Source organism: Apium graveolens, chromosome 2 (assembly GCF_009905375.1).
Source record: "Apium graveolens cultivar Ventura chromosome 2, ASM990537v1, whole genome shotgun sequence".
Classification (NCBI taxonomy): domain Eukaryota; kingdom Viridiplantae; phylum Streptophyta; class Magnoliopsida; order Apiales; family Apiaceae; genus Apium; species Apium graveolens.
The window spans coordinates 91,310,160-91,326,744 of record NC_133648.1 but is presented as its reverse complement, the minus strand read 5'-3'; the positions used below and the strand labels follow the sequence as shown (position 1 = coordinate 91,326,744).

At 37.1% G+C, this 16,585-nt stretch overlaps 1 non-coding gene across 1 annotated transcript; it reads right to left on the bottom strand.

The window, feature by feature from the left end:
* Window positions 1-14,307: 14,307 nt before the first annotated feature.
* Window positions 14,308-14,414, bottom strand: LOC141709810 (small nucleolar RNA R71). The gene has a single exon (XR_012570368.1). It is a non-coding gene; the product is annotated as a small nucleolar RNA R71 (small nucleolar RNA).
* Between the last annotated feature and the right edge of the window lie 2,171 nt (window positions 14,415-16,585).

Here is a 16,585-nt window from a genome sequence, read left to right as displayed (position 1 = left end):
TGATCTTTTAATTACAAAAATAGAAAAAGTTCATGTCGAATTTATTCTAAATTTGTAATAATTGATTTGAGATTAATCCCTTGTAATCGATACCGTAGTTGTAACACCTTTCAAGTTTAATAAAAGTTTTATTTAACTTGAATTTTGTTTCACAATTTTATTCCGCATTTTATTCGACGAAACGGTATTGTTTGCATTCAACCCCCCCTTCTACAAACAAATTGGGACCTAACAGTTACTATGAAATTCTTTAGTTAGTTGTTAAATACCTTAGTGTGTGATTATTGTATGATATCTAGTATTGGTTGTGCTTATTCGTCTTATGTGTGTCGCGGACATATAAGATAGGGTGTTAATCTCTTGTGAAGCGACGGTGGATCTTGAGGTTTAAAACTTGCCATGATAGCATAGGTTCATGTATGTGAATGCATGATTAGTAGGTAACTCTAACCGTTTTACTTGCCCTGTGTAATCATAAGGAATAACTTGTGCTTAAATCGTTATGTTGTCAAATTCTGTAGACATGTAGGGTCTCAACATAATTGATGCCTATTCAACTTATGTCTTAATTGTGGATGCTTGGTAGAATGGTATTAGTACAATGAAAGTTGGCTTTTATCAGTTTCGTGTTGTTCGATTAATATCATCACTGTCACATGCTAAGGGTAATAAGAATGACTATTGAAGGAAGTAGTAATGAAGTTGTGATCTCATGAGTGTTTTAATATTGTTAATTCATGTGTCAATTAAGTGCTTAATTCTCGTAGTTAATTATAGTTAATAATTAGTTAATCAATCTAAGTTTTATTATCTTGACATTGAGAAGTAATTATACATTGGTGAGTGAGTGTTAATTGAATATAATTAGTCTGAGTCTATGTGGGAACGAACTAGAAAGTATTCTATATTACTTGCGAACGCGTATACTTATCAGAATATTAGCGTGTTTTTTCGCCCTAACAAGTTTTTGGCGCCGCTGCCGGGGATTCGGCGTATTTGTTTAGTTTATGTACTTACCATCAGTGGTCATTAGGACTCATTGATTAAGACGTGTTACTTATTGTTTCCGGTTGTGTTTCAGGTACTTTAGCGAGCGTTTATGCAAACACGTTCTCGTACTCGCAAGAGGACTTTGGATACGGCTGAGGAGACAAACTCAGTTCTTGATATTCCGGAGAAGATAGATTTTGAAGATTCGGATAAAGAGAGTGAGCAGAAAGAACCAGTAATCATGGGTGATTGTATAGTTCCGGCAGATCCAGCTCTTATGAACTTTTCTCGGCCTAAAATTGATGACATTCATTCAAGCATCCTTCACCCGGCTATTCAGGCTAACACTTTTGAAATCAAGCCATGTGGCACCCTCCAAACCCGGGTCAGAAGTTTGGGGTCCACACAAACACCTTAATTATAACCTGCTTATAACAATAATAAAGATAACAATAATAATATATGCAATGACCCTACTTACCAATCACCACGGACCGCAATAAGTTAAAGTATGCACACAAGCCAAACACACTAATATATTACAAACCGTTCAAATCCCAACTATTTCAAATTCAAACTGAGTATTAAACATTATTACAAACTTTTACAAACTTAAATTATTCCAAAAGAAGCCTACTAGCTCAGCTTTCTCAACCTGAACCCCTAGCTCTCGCGCTGGACTGGGGATCCTCTTTACCAACTGGTTCCTTTTTAACTAGAAAGAATATAAACAACATCGCACAAATGAGCTAACTAGCTCAGCAAGTCACAATGACAAAACTGAGAATAATGATCATCGGGTGAATATGTTTATGATATCAAGTGAACAATGGATTATGATTTAGAATTGGATATTATACTTTTAATTTAAAAACCAAGATTAGGCTGCTGATCAGTCACGCACTAACCCCGAGCAAGGCACACAGCATTGCTCTAACTACTGGATCCAAGGCACACATTGGCCTAAATTGACCATTATATGGTCTGACCACGAATCTGGTCTACAATTTTATAAAAACAATCCAATTCTAACATAATAACAGAATATGCAATAATAAATAATAACCGAAATCATTAACAACAATAAATGTTTAACAATGAAAGGGTTTAAATCCTTGTAAGGATCAACAAGGTACTTTTAAAGCTTGAATGCTGGGTAATGAAAGAATTGGATAACAAAGGAAACAACATTTCAGGGTTTCAAGGATTTGGTCTTTCAAAGCATAAGATATCATGGATTGAGTATATAATAATTCAGTTCAGTGTCTGGTATTTAGTTTGTATGTATTTGTGGAGTAGTATCATAGATTTGTGGTTCTTGTTTGGATATACAATAATCAATGGATTAGAAAGAATATGGTTCCTAGCTCAAGAACAATAACTGAAATCAGGATTTAGGTTTCCGTGCTTCAAAGCACTTGCAATGTCAACAAGACTATCAAGAATTACAATATCTCGAGAAAGTTCAGAACACTTGCCTGATATTAGCTTACTATCCTGCACTTGCTTTCAATCACAATCGTCTTACTCCGCAACTACCTATTTCCCTTTCCTACACCTTGCCTCTTCTGCTCACATATCATAAGCATTTATCAATAATTTACTCACGGAATTCTATTCAACACATACTTCCATCTACCCTTCGTTTTACCCAAATCCGATTAACGGATTGAAAGTTATGCAATAATCAAGTAAACACCGAATATATAGACCGATAGTCAATTAACAAGTCACATGTAGCACATAATACATCACGTAATCAATGATATATTATTTATAAAGAAATCTCGGGTCATAAATAGGCTTTCTGGTATTTAAAATGATTTTTTAAACATTTTTCAGAATTAAAACGGGTCGTTGGATCAATTTCGGGTTAATAAACAGGGTTCGGTTGGCCCATTCTGGCTCCGAAATAATTTTTAGAATATTTATCGAGCCTTGGAAATAATTTAGAATAATATTTTAAAGCTCGAAACTATTTTTCAGAATTTTTAACTCATTTTTAAATAATTAAATAATTAATTAAAATCAAATAATAATTAATTAAATCAATTAATCAATTAATTTTCGAATTAATTGACCAATTAATCAATTAGAAATTAACTAAAATTAATTAACTAATTAATTTAGATTTATTTGTGAATTAAAAATAATTTTCAGAATTTTCAGAAATTAAAAACGAATTTTTATAATAAAAATAAATAGGAAATATGATTTTTAAACATTTTTATAACAGAAATCCAATTTTTGCAAAGTCTGGAAACTACAGGGACCAAACTGCATCGTTTTCAAAACTATAGGTACTAAACTGTAATTTTCCAAGGGGTCGCCGGAAAACAGTCGGGTTCGCCGGAGAACACGTTCCCGGCGTCCTCACCCCACCAACACCTCCAGATCACATCTACACAACATCAGGAACACAACCATGCAATCAATTCATCCTAACAATCCCTGAGTTGGCCGGAATTTGGCCGTGAAGTTTTCCAGTTTCCGGCGAACATCGGAAAACTTCAAAACACAATTCCCTTCTCTACAGACCTCGTTGGTTCATGAAACTTATACGACTAGATTGCAAATTTCACAGAGAACACAACCCACTATAACACATCATCAATCTATCACAGAATAAGAAACCCCCAAATTTCAATTAAGAACATTCATACGGGTTATAAACCCTAATTTTGAAATTCGAAAATCAAACTCAAATTTGAACATGTTATTGAACTCCAAATCAGACGTATGACATATGAAAATCATCAGGAAAACAAGCTCTACAACACGCAATCATCAAATCATACAAACAATCATCCGAACAAAAATTCATATTTTTAATAAAATAAATTCAAAAATAAATAAATTTTTAGAAAAATAACCTTGATTTCTGCAGTGAAACAAAGCTCAGAATCTGATAGAACACTTCAAATCCTTCGTTTTGGTTACTCAAGCTTTGAAAACAGAGATCGGTAATGCCTTCGTTTTGCTGTTTGATTGTTAGAACAGTTTTAAGAAATTAGGGCTTTTCTCTGAAAATTATATAATTAACTATCTGCAAATGATTTTGATACGAAATAAAATACGGTAACAGGCTATTTATAATTATAGAAAATTTGTATCCCGTTGGATCATTCCGGATATAAAACGGTACGTTTATTTGTAAAAACTGATCCAAACGGTATCGGTTTTCGGGATAATTATCCAAATTAGTACAATTTGTACTGCGGTCTTGGTCTCAGCGCCTGGTTACACGTATTACGAAGTGATAATTAGGATAGTTTAATAAAAAGCTCCCGTTTATCGAAAATACGGGTTTTATTGATTTACCGAAACGAATATTGTATCGAAAATGTTGCGCCGGGACCCGCGCAGGACAAACCGTAAGCCGGATCGAAAAAGTCGAAACATGGAAAATGCTCGGAATATTACAATTAGGTTAGGAAGGAGTTCTCGAAAGAGTTTCGGGTTCCAAAAACGTAACAACGGTTGACGTCGGTTGGTTCCCGTTTTTATAAAATAGATTTTAATTACCCGGAAAAAGATTTTAGAAATTTCATATGATTCTTATAAATCCATAAACCAACATAAAAATAATTAGGAAGATATGACAATTATCTATATTTTATTTTGGACATATAAAAATTAAAATACTCAATTAATATTATTTTTGAATATTCAAGTACAGATAACACTTAACAATTAACTCATAGAATAGATACTGAACACACATAATAATTATATAATAGCAAAAATAATTACACGATATATCCCGGATATTACATCCTTCCCCCCTTAAAAGGATTCTGTCCTCAGAATCTCCTAAGAAAACAAATGAGGATATTTTTCTCTCATATCATTTTCTAACTCCCAGGTTGACTCTTCAACCTTTGGGTTTCTCCACAATACTCTTACTAACTTTACCACTTTATTTCTCAATACTTTCTCTCTTGCCTCTAGAATCTCTATCGGACTCTCTACATATGATAAATCTGCCTGAAGCTCTATTGGCTCATATTCTATTACATGCCTGGAGTCTGGATTATATTTCTTGAGTATCGATACATGAAAAACATTGTGAATGTGCTCCATGTGCGGAGGTAACGCCAATTCGTAAGCTACTTTGCCAACGCGCTTTAGGATCTCAAAAGGTCCGACATATCTTGGGCTTAGCTTCCCTTTCTTTCCAAACCTCGTTAGTCCTTTCCATGGTGATACTTTCAGTAATACCAAGCTTCCTTCTTCAAATTCCATGTCCTTCCTTGATTGGTATGCATATTTCCTCTGACGATTTTGAGCGGCTATTAATCTTTTCTGGATAAGTTCAATAAATTCCTTTGTCTGCTGTACCAGTTCAGGTCCAAGTATCTTGTGTTCTCCTACTTCGTCCCAATATATGGGAGATCTACATTTACGTCCATAAAGGGCTTCATAGGGTGGCATTCCAATGCTGGCATGATAACTGTTGTTGTAAGCAAACTCTACCAGAGGTAAATATTCGTCCCAACTTCCTTTGAAATCAATAGCACAAACACGTAACATATCCTCGATTGTCTGGATCGTTCTTTCACTTTGGCCATCCGTTTGGGGGTGATAAGCTGTACTCATATTCAGTCTTGTTCCCAAACATTCTTGAAAACTCTTCCAGAATCTTGAATTAAACCTTGGATCTCGATCAGATACGATAGACACTGGAACTCCATGACGAACTACAATTTCTTTTAGGTACATATGGACCAACTTGTCGAGCGAAAATCTTTCATTTATGGGCAGAAAATGAGCTGACTTGGTAAGTCTATCCACTATAACCCAAATGGCATCATGATTAGCCCTTGTCCTTGGTAATCCAACTATGAAATCCATGGTAATATGTTCCCACTTCCACTCTGGAATCTCCAATGGCTGTAGCAATCCGCTTGGTCTTTGATGCTCTACTTTAACTCTCTGACAGGTATAACATTTGCTAACCCATTCCGCAATTTCCCTCTTCATATCTGGCCACCAATAATTCTTCTTTAAATCTCTATACATTTTGGTACTCCCTGGATGGATGGAATATCTTGAACTATGTGCTTCTTGTAAAATTTCATTCTTTAACTCCGTCACTGGTGGAATCCAGATTCTAGATGAAAATCTCAAAATGCCTTGATCATCCTTCTGCGTGCATAATTCTTCACCTACCAAACAATTTATATCTTGATCCATTACATCTTTCTGACATTTCTTTATTTTCTCCAACAACTCCGGCTGGAAAGTCATACTGTACACTTTCGCTTCCTCAGGTTCACAAACTCTAATTTCCAATTCCAATTTCTGAAATTCCTTATATATATCCTCAGGTACTGATAACTCATTTAACTTTTCCTTCCGACTTAACGCGTCTGCCACCACGTTCGCCTTACCGGGATGATAATTAATCGAGCAATCATAATCCTTGATTAATTCTAACCATCTCCTTTTCCTCATATTAAGTTCCTTCTGGGTAAATATATATTTCAAACTTTTGTGATCCGTGAAAATCTCACACTTTTCTCCATACAAATAATGTCTCCAAATCTTCAAAACAAAAACTATAGCTGCTCGCTCCAAGTCATGAGTAGGATACTTTTGTTCGTGTGGTTTCAATTGTTTTGATGCATACGCAATCACCTTTTTGTGCTGCATTAAAACACATCCTAATCCTTTATGAGAAGCATCACTATAAATTACGAAATTCCCTTGATCGTCTGGAAGTGACAAAACAGGTGTCGTGATTAATCTCCGCTTCAACTCCTGGAAACTTTCTTCGTACTTGTCGTTCCATATAAACTTTTCATTCTTTCGTGTAAGCTTTGTTAATGGTGTGGCAATCCTTGAAAAATTCTGAACGAATCGTCGATAATATCCTGCCAATCCCAAGAAACTTCTTACCTCAGTGGGTGTTCTCGGTCTCTCCCAATTCATAATTGCTTCGATCTTTGCCGGGTCCACTTTGATCCCTTCGTTACTGACTATGTGTCCTAAGAACTGAACTTCTCGTAGCCAAAACTCACACTTCGAGAATTTAGCATATAACTTCTTTTTCCTTAAAATCTCCAAAGCCGTTCTCATATGTTCCGCATGATCCTCTTCCGTCTTTGAATAGATTAAAATATCGTCTATAAACACAATAACAAACTTATCCAAATACTCTTTGAAAATTCTATTCGTCAGGTCCATAAATGCTGCTGGGGCGTTGGTCAATCCAAAAGACATCACTAAAAACTCGTAATGTCCATACCTTGTTCTGAAGGCTGTCTTTGGTATATCTTCTGGCTTGATCTTTAGTTGATGATATCCCGATCTTAAATCAATTTTGGAGAAGTACTTGGCTCCCTTCAATTGGTCAAACAAATCATCGATTCTGGGTAACGGATACTTGTTCTTGATTGTCAGCTTGTTGAGCTCCCTATAGTCGATGCACAGTCTCATGCTTCCATATTTCTTCTTGACAAATAATACCGGGGCTCCCCACGGGGATACGCTGGGTCTGATTACTCCTTTCTCTAACAATTCCTGTAATTGCTTTGCTAGCTCTTTCATCTCAACAGGCGCCATTCTGTACGGGGCCTTAGATACTGGTTCTGTTCCAGGTGCTAAGTCGATCGCAAATTCAATTTCTCTATCTGGAGGAAGTCCTGGCAATTCATCGGGAAATACGTCTGGAAATTCATTCACTATTGGGATATCTTCAAGTTTCGCTGGCTCCTAACTTTTGTCAATCACGTATGCTACGAAATGCTCGCATCCTTGCCATAGTAACTTCTTGGCTTGAATCATCGTTATGAACTTCTTTACCTGCTTCTGTCCCTGGAACGTTACTATTCTTTCGTCTGGCGTTTTCACCATTACTTTCTTATTTCGACAATCTATCTGAGCATCATGCTTAGATAACCAATCCATCCCTAATATCACATCAAATTCTCCTAACTTAAATGGTATCAAATCTACACAAAACTTACTACCAAAAATCTCAACCTCATAATTCTCACAAACTTGATTCACAACTACACGTTCTTGATTTGCTAACTCCACAGTCATTATTTCATTTAAGCACTCAACTGGACAATTTAATTTACTAACAAAATCTTGTGAAACAAACGATCGAGTTGCTCCTGAATCTATTAACACTTTGGCATATAAAGAGTTCACATTAAGCGTACCTGCCACGACATCCGTATCCTGGATCGCATCCTTCACCGACATGTCAAAAACTCTAGCCCTCGGAGTCTCATTCACTGTTGGGGTAGATCCCATAATCCTCAATGCATTACTGACTGGGGCTGGTGTCTTGCAATCCCTGGCCATATGTCCTGGCTTCCCACATTTAAAGCATGTAAATCCAATGACTGGAACCTTCACTGCTGGATTCCGGATAGGCTGATCCTTATTTGCTGGCTGATTTCGGCACTCCCTCGAGTAGTGCCCTTTCTGGTTGCATTTAAAACATACCACATTCAACTTGTTACAAACTCCTCCATGCTTCTTTCCACATACTTGACAATCTGGAAAAGTTAATCTCAACTGATTCGGCTGATTCACATTAGCTGGACGATTGCCCTGGCCTCCGTCTCCTGCATTTTGTCTCCTGAAATTAAAATTTCTCCCTGGCTGAAACTTGCCCTTCTTAAAATTTGGAAACTTCCCTGTTTGTGACTGACCCTCACTTCCCTCAACTTTCCTTTTCTTGCTTTCCTTATCTTTCTGGAACATCTCACTCTCTGTCTCTGCGATCATAGCCTTCTGTACAACCTCGACATAGGTATCCAATTCAAAAATAACTACATTCCCCCTGATCCATGGCTTCAAGCCTTGTTGGAATCTCTTAGCTTTCTTTCTATCAGTATCAACATACGACGGCACATACCTTGACAATTCCTCAAACTTCCCCTCATAATCTGTTACCGACATATTCCCTTGCTTTAACTCTAAAAACTTCAGCTCCATTTGATCCTGAACAAACTGAGGAAAATACTTTTCTAAAAACAATTCCTTGAACCTTTCCCAACTAATAACATCTGTGCCTTCCAATGTCTTCACCATTTCCCACCAATAGGTGGCCTCATTCTTCAGATAGTAACTTGCAAACTCAACCTTCTGTTCCTCTTTCACTTTCACTAAGGCAAATGCCTTTTCTATTTCCTTTAACCAAACATTTGCTTCAATTGGCTCTAAGGAACCCTTGAATTCTGGTGGGTTTATTGCCTGAAAAGTTTTGAAAGTTACCTGGGGATTGGTCTGTCTTTGTTGTTGTTGTGCCAGGTGAACTGTTTGTTGGGCCAAGATTTGAAGAATCTGGGCTATTGCTGGGTCCATGGGTCCTGGGTTCACATTCTGGGTTGTATCATCTTGGTTATTATTGTTGTTGGTTTCTTCATTCTGGGTGTTGGTGCGGGTATTTCTTCTGGGAGGCATTTTCTGTAAAGAATCAATCAATTGATTTAGCTTTTGAATCAAATCTTTGTATAAAAGAAAGGTTTTGTAAAACAGGAATATCTCTTTTTGAAAACAGTTGTGACTAAATAAATTGCATGCTTCTTTACAGAATATAAACAGTTATGGAAAACAGGGCACATGGTATCACAGGGTATAACTGGTGCAATAAATAAGGTAAGGTAAAACAGGTGCAATAAAATAAATGACAGTGCTGGAAAGGAAAAAGGTACTGATATATATAGATCAAAAGTTTTAGGGTAGTACAAGCGTAAAGACGCTTCGAAAGTCAAAGCAAAAAGGGTACAACAACCTACTCACTAGTCAGCATCGCTAGTCTATAAATACAACTCAAAAGTCTTCTGATACACACTACACACTACTGTCCATACTACATAACCATACAACACTGCTCAGTATCTCCATCTCTGAATCTCTAACTCAGCTCCAAGGAAACTCTGGTCCTGCCAGCCTCTCAAAGTCCTCCATCTCCTCAGTAGCCCAGCCCATCAGTGCATCAGGGCCTCTGCCAGGTAGTGTAGCTCCATGTAGCCTAGCCTCAAGAACCCTCCGTGTCACATGAATCTCCTCTCGAAGCTCCCTCACACCACGATCAACATTTGTAGTCCTGATGATATGCTATAACTTTCTGATCTGAGCCAACAAGGAATCACGCTCCAATAGAAGAGCCTCATACCGGTAATAAGGAACTGGGGACAATATAGACTGGAATGGGGCACTCACTACTGAATGCCCAGTGGAATCTGAATCAGCTGGTGGGGGTCCTCTGACAGGTGGCCTCATGCCTGGAGGTGGAATAGCCTGCAATGGTATGGGCTGTAACACCGGTGGAGGTAGAATAGCCAATGCTGGTGGAATCACAGGACGTGGATCCGATGCTGGTGCTCCAACTGAAGGCTCTGAGTGATCAGCTGATACGGGAATAAAAGAGTTGGCCATCGCTGCTATCTGAAATTATATCGTAATATAAGAATCTCGTACCACGACGCAAACTATACTAATACCGGTTATACCATAACACTCAACCTCTCGGCGTTCTATCATCCTATACCTTACTTCTAATCCTAACCCTCTACCCATTCCCGTTAACCTAGGCTTGTATCAGTGACTTATAACCTGTAGCTCTGATACCAAACCTGTGGCGCCCTCCAAACCCGGGTCAGAAGTTTGGGGTCCACACAAACACCTTAATTATAACCTGCTTATAACAATAATAAAGATAAAAATAATAATATATACAATGACCCTACTTACCAATCACCACGGACCGCAACAGGTTAAAGTATGCACATAAGCCAAACACACTAATATATTACAAACCGTTCAAATCCCAACTATTTCAAATTCAAACTGAGTATTAAACATTATTACAAACTTTTACAAACTTAAATTATTCCAAAAGAAGCCTACTAGCTCAGCTTTCTCAACCTGAACCCCTAGCTCTCGCGCTGGACTGGGGATCCTCTTTACCAACTGGTTTCTTTTTAACTGGAAAGAATATAAACAACATCGCACAAATGAGCTAACTAGCTCAGCAAGTCACAATGACAAAACTGAGAATAATGATCATCAGGTGAATATGTTTATGATATCAAGTGAACAATGGATTATGATTTAGAATTGGATATTATACTTTTAATTTAAAAACCAAGGTTAGGCTGCTGATCAGTCACGCACTAACCCCGAGCAAGGCACACAGCATTGCTCTAACTACTGGATCCAAGGCACACATTGACCTAACTTGACCATTATATGGTCTGACCATGAATCTGGTCTACAATTTTATAAAAACAATCCAATTCTAACATAATAACATAATATGCAATAATAAACAATAAACGAAATCATTAACAACAATAAATGTTTAACAAGGAAAGGGTTTAAATCCTTGTAAGGATCAACAAGGTACTTTTAAAGCTTGAATGCTGGGTAATGAAAGAATTGGATAACAAAGGAAACAACGTTTCAGGGTTTCAAGGATTTGGTCTTTCAAAGCATAAGATATCATGGATTGAGTATATAATAATTCAGTTCAGTGTCTGGTATTTAGTTTGTATGTATTTGTGGAGTAGTATCGTAGATTTGTGGTTCTTGTTTGGGTATACAATAATCAATGGATTAGAAAGAATATGGTTCATAGCTCAAGAACAATAACTGAAATCAGGATTTAGGTTTCCGTGCTTCAAAGCACTTGCAATGTCAACAAGACTATCAAGAATTACAATATCTCGAGAAAGTTCAGAACACTTTCCTGATATTAGCTTACTATCCTGCACTTCTTTCAATCACAATCGTCTTACTCCTCAACTACCTGTTTCCCTTTCCTACGCCTTGCCTCTTCTGCTCACATATCATAAGCATCTATCAATAATTTACTCACGGAATTCTATTCAACACATACTTCTATCTACCCTTCGTTTTACCCAAATCCGATTAACGGATTGAAAGTTATGCGATAATCAAGTAAACACCGAATATATAGACCGATAGTCAATTAACAAGTCACATGTAGCACATAATACATCACGTAATCAATGATATATTATTTATAAAGAAATCTCGGGTCATAAATAGGCTTTCTAGTATTTAAAATGATTTTTAAAACATTTTTCGGAATTAAAACGGGTCGTTGGATCAATTTCGGGTTAATAAACAGGGTTCGGTTGGCCCATTCTGGCTCCGAAATAATTTTTAGAATAATTATCGAGCCTTGGAAATAATTTAGAATAATATTTTAAAGCTCAAAACTATTTTTTCAGAATTTTTAAATCATTTTTAAATAATTAAAGCTAATTAAATAATTAATTAAAATCAATTAATAATTAATTAAATCAATTAATCAATTAATTTTTGAATTAATTGACCAATTAATCAATTAGAAATTAACTGAAATTAATTAACTAATTAATTTAGATTTATTTGTGAATTAAAAATAATTTTCAGAATTAAAATAATAATTTTTAGAATTTTCAGAAATTAAAAATGAATTTTTATAATAAAAATAAATAGGAAATATGATTTTTAAACATTTTTAAAACAGAAATCCAATTTTTGCAAAGTCTGGAAACTACAGGGACCAAACTGCATCGTTTTCAAAACTATAGGTACTTAACTGTAATTTTCCACGGGGTCGCCGGAAAACAGTCGGGTTCGCCGGAGAACACGTTCCCGGCGTCCTCACCCCACCAACACCTCCAGATCACATCTACACAACATCAGGAACACAACCATGCAATCAATTCATCCTAACAATCCCTGAGTTGGCCGGAATTTGGTCGTGAAGTTTTTCAGTTTCCGGCGAACATCGGAAAACTTCAAAACACAACTCCCTTCTTTACAGACCTCGTTGGTTCATGAAACTTATACGACTAGATTGCAAATTTCACAGAGAACACAACCCACTATAACACATCATCAATCTATCACAGAATAAGAAACCCCCAAATTTCAATTAAGAACATTCATACGGGTTATAAACCCTAATTTTGAAATTCGAAAATCAAACTCAAATTTGAACATGTTATTGAACTCCAAATCAGACGTATGACATATGAAAATCATCAGGAAAATAAGCTCTACAACATGCAATCATCAAATCATACAAACAATCATCCGAACAAAAATTCATATTTTTAATAAAATAAATTCAAAAATAAATAAATTTTTAGAAAAATAACCTTGATTTCTGCAGTGAAACAAAGCTCAGAATCTGATAGAACACTTCAAATCCTTCGTTTTGGTTACTCAAGCTTTGAAAACAGAGATCGGTAACGCCTTCGTTTTGCTGTTTGATTCTTAGAACAGTTTTAAGAAATTAGGGCTTTTCTCTGAAAATTATATAATTAACTATCTGCAAATGATTTTGATACGAAATAAAATACGGTAAAAGGCTATTTATAATTATGGAAAATTTGTATCCCGTTGGATCATTCCGGATATAAAACGGTACGTTTATTTGTAAAAACTGATCCAAACGGTATCGGTTTTCGGGATAATTATCCAAATTAGTACAATTTGTACTGCGGTCTTGGTCTCAGCGCCTGGTTACACGTATTACGAAGTGATAATTGGGATAGTTTAATAAAAAGCTCCTGTTTATCGAAAATACGGGTTTTATTGATTTACCGAAACGAATATTGTATCGAAAATGTTGCGCCGGGACCCGCGCAGGACAAACCTAAAGCCGGATCGAAAAAGTCGAAACATGGAAAATGCTCGGAATATTACAATTAGGTTAGGAAGGAGTTCTCGAAAGAGTTTCGGGTTCCAAAAACGTAACAACGGTTGACGTCGGTTGGTTCCCGTTTTTATAAAATAGATTTTAATTACCCGGAAAAAGATTTTAGAAATTTCATATGATTCTTATAAATCCATAAACCAACATAAAAATAATTAGGAAGATATGACAATTATCTATATTTTATTTTGGACATATAAAAATTAAAATACTCAATTAATATTATTTTTGAATATTCAAGTACAGATAACACTTAACAATTAACTCACAGAATAGATACTGAACACACATAATAATTATATAATAGCAAAAATAATTACACGATATATCCCGGATATTACAAGCCAGGCACTATTCAGATGGTGCAGAATTCTGTTTCTTTCGGAGGTGCAGCGACTGAAGACCCCAACATGCACATCATGAATTTTGTCAAAATCTGTAGTACTTTCAAATATAATGGTGTGACTGATGAGGCTATCAAGCTGAGGCTTTTCCCATTCTCTCTGAGGGATAAAGCTAAGGACTGGTTACATTCTGAACCAGCTGGGTCCATCACTACTTGGCAAGATCTTGCGCAAAAGTTTCTGGTAAAGTTCTATCCAATGGCGAAAACTGCGGCTATGAGGAGTGCTCTTACTCAGTTTGTGCAGCAACGTACAGAATCCATGTGCGAAGCTTGGGAGCGCTACAAGGAGATGTTGAGAAAGTGTCCACATCATGGTATGCCTGATTGGATGGTGATCACTGGTTTCTATAATGGTTTGGGGGCCCAATCTCGGCCCATGCTCAATGCAGCAGCTGGAGGCGCCTTGTGGGCCAAAAGCTATACTGAGGCTTATAATCTGATTGAGACGATGGCTGCAAATGAGCATCAAAACCCAACTCAAAGGATGATGCCTGGGAAGGTAGCAGGTATTCTGGAAGTTGATGCAGCCACAGCTATTGCAGCGCAGCTCCAAGCGCTCTCTATGAAGGTCGATTCTCTAGCCACCTATGGAGTCAATCAGATAGTTATAGTCTGTGAGCTTTGTGCAGGGTCTCATGCTACGGATCAGTGTTTTCTTATTAATGAATCTGTTCAGTATGTGAACAATTATCACCGACCGCAGCAGTCTGTGCCAGCTACTTATCATCCTAACAACAGAAAATCATCCAAATTTTAGCTGGAGTAATCATCAGAATGTTATTCACCAACCATATCAGCAAGGCATAAGTAAACAGTTTAATCCACCTGGATTCCAACAACCACAGCAGTATGCTCAAAGGCAATCATATCTTCAACAAGGAGGTGCAGCTCCACCCTCTAGTGCTGATTTTGAGGAACTTAAGCTGTTGTGCAAAAGTCAGGCGGTTTCTTTCAAGACCTTGGAAAATCAAATCGGTCAGATAGCTAATGCACTGCTCAATCATCAACCTGGCACACTTCCCAGTGATGCTGAAGTGCCAGGTAGGAAGGAAGCTAAAGAGCAAGTCAAGGTTATTACCTTAAGGTCTGGAAAAGTTGCTGATGCTGAAAAAGCAAAAGACGGAGAAGCTAAAGTTGGTGATGAAGAAGCTAAGCAATGGGAGAAAGCGGCGGAACCAAGGAAGACTACTATTGAACACACTCTGCATGAGGGTAATACAGGGGAGAAACAGCTATATCCTCCACCACCTTTCCCTAAGAGTTTGCAACAACAAAAGCTGGATAAGCAGTTTGGTAAGTTTCTGGAGGTGTTCAAGAAACTTCACATCAATATACCTTTCGCTGAGGCTCTGGAGCAAATGCCTAGTTATGCGAAATTTATGAAGAGTATTCTTTCAAGGAAGGTGAAATTGGATGACCTTGAGACCGTTGCTCTAACGAAAGAATGCAGTGCTGTGCTGTAACAAAAGTTACCTCTAAAGCTTAAAGATCCAGGTAGCTTCACCATTCCTTGCACCATTGGCAAGTTGTCTTTTGACAAGTGCCTGTGTGATTTGGGAGCAAGCATCAATCTGATGCCATTGTCGATCTTCAAAAAGTTGAATTTGCCTAATCCAAAGCCCACCTACATATCTCTACAATTGGCTGATCGTTCTATTACATACCCATGAGGCATAGTGGAGGATGTGCTAGTAAAGGTGGATAAGCTCTTCTTTCCTGCAGACTTTGTTATTCTGGATTTCGAGGAAAATAAGAAGATTCCAATAATCTTGGAGAGACCTTTCTTGGCTACAGGCCGTATCTTGATAGATGTGCAGAAAGGTGAACTTACTATGCGGGTGCAGGATCCAGATGTGACATTCAATGTATTCAAAGCAATGAAATTCCCAACAGAAGATGAGGAGTGCTTCAAGGTGGATTTGATTGATTCTGCGGTTACTTCAGAACTTGATCATGTGATAATGTCTGATACATTAGAGAAAGCTTTAGTGGGGGATTTTGACATTGAGGATGAGGATGGCAATGAGCAACTACAATATCTAAATGCTTCTCCTTGGAGGCGAAAACTAGACATGCCATTTGAATCTCTTGGGACTTCTGACCTCAAAAATACTGAAGGAAAGCTCAAACCATCTATTGAGGAAGCACCTACCTTGGAGCTTAAACCCTTGCCTGAACACATGAGGTATGCTTTTTTAGGTGATGCATCTACTTTACCTGTTATTATTGCATCTGACCTTTCAGGTAGTGAGGAGGACAAGCTCTTGAGGATCTTGAGAGAATTCAAATCGGCTATCAGATGGACTATAGCAGACATCAAAGGGATCAACCCTTCATACTGCATTCATAAAATTCTGCTAGAGGAAGGTAGTAAGCCGACCGTTGAGCAACAGCGAACACTTAATCCTATCATGAAAGAAGTGGTGAAGAAAGAAATTCTGAAGTGGCTGGATGCAGGAATCATTTATCCTATTTCTGACAGTTCTTGG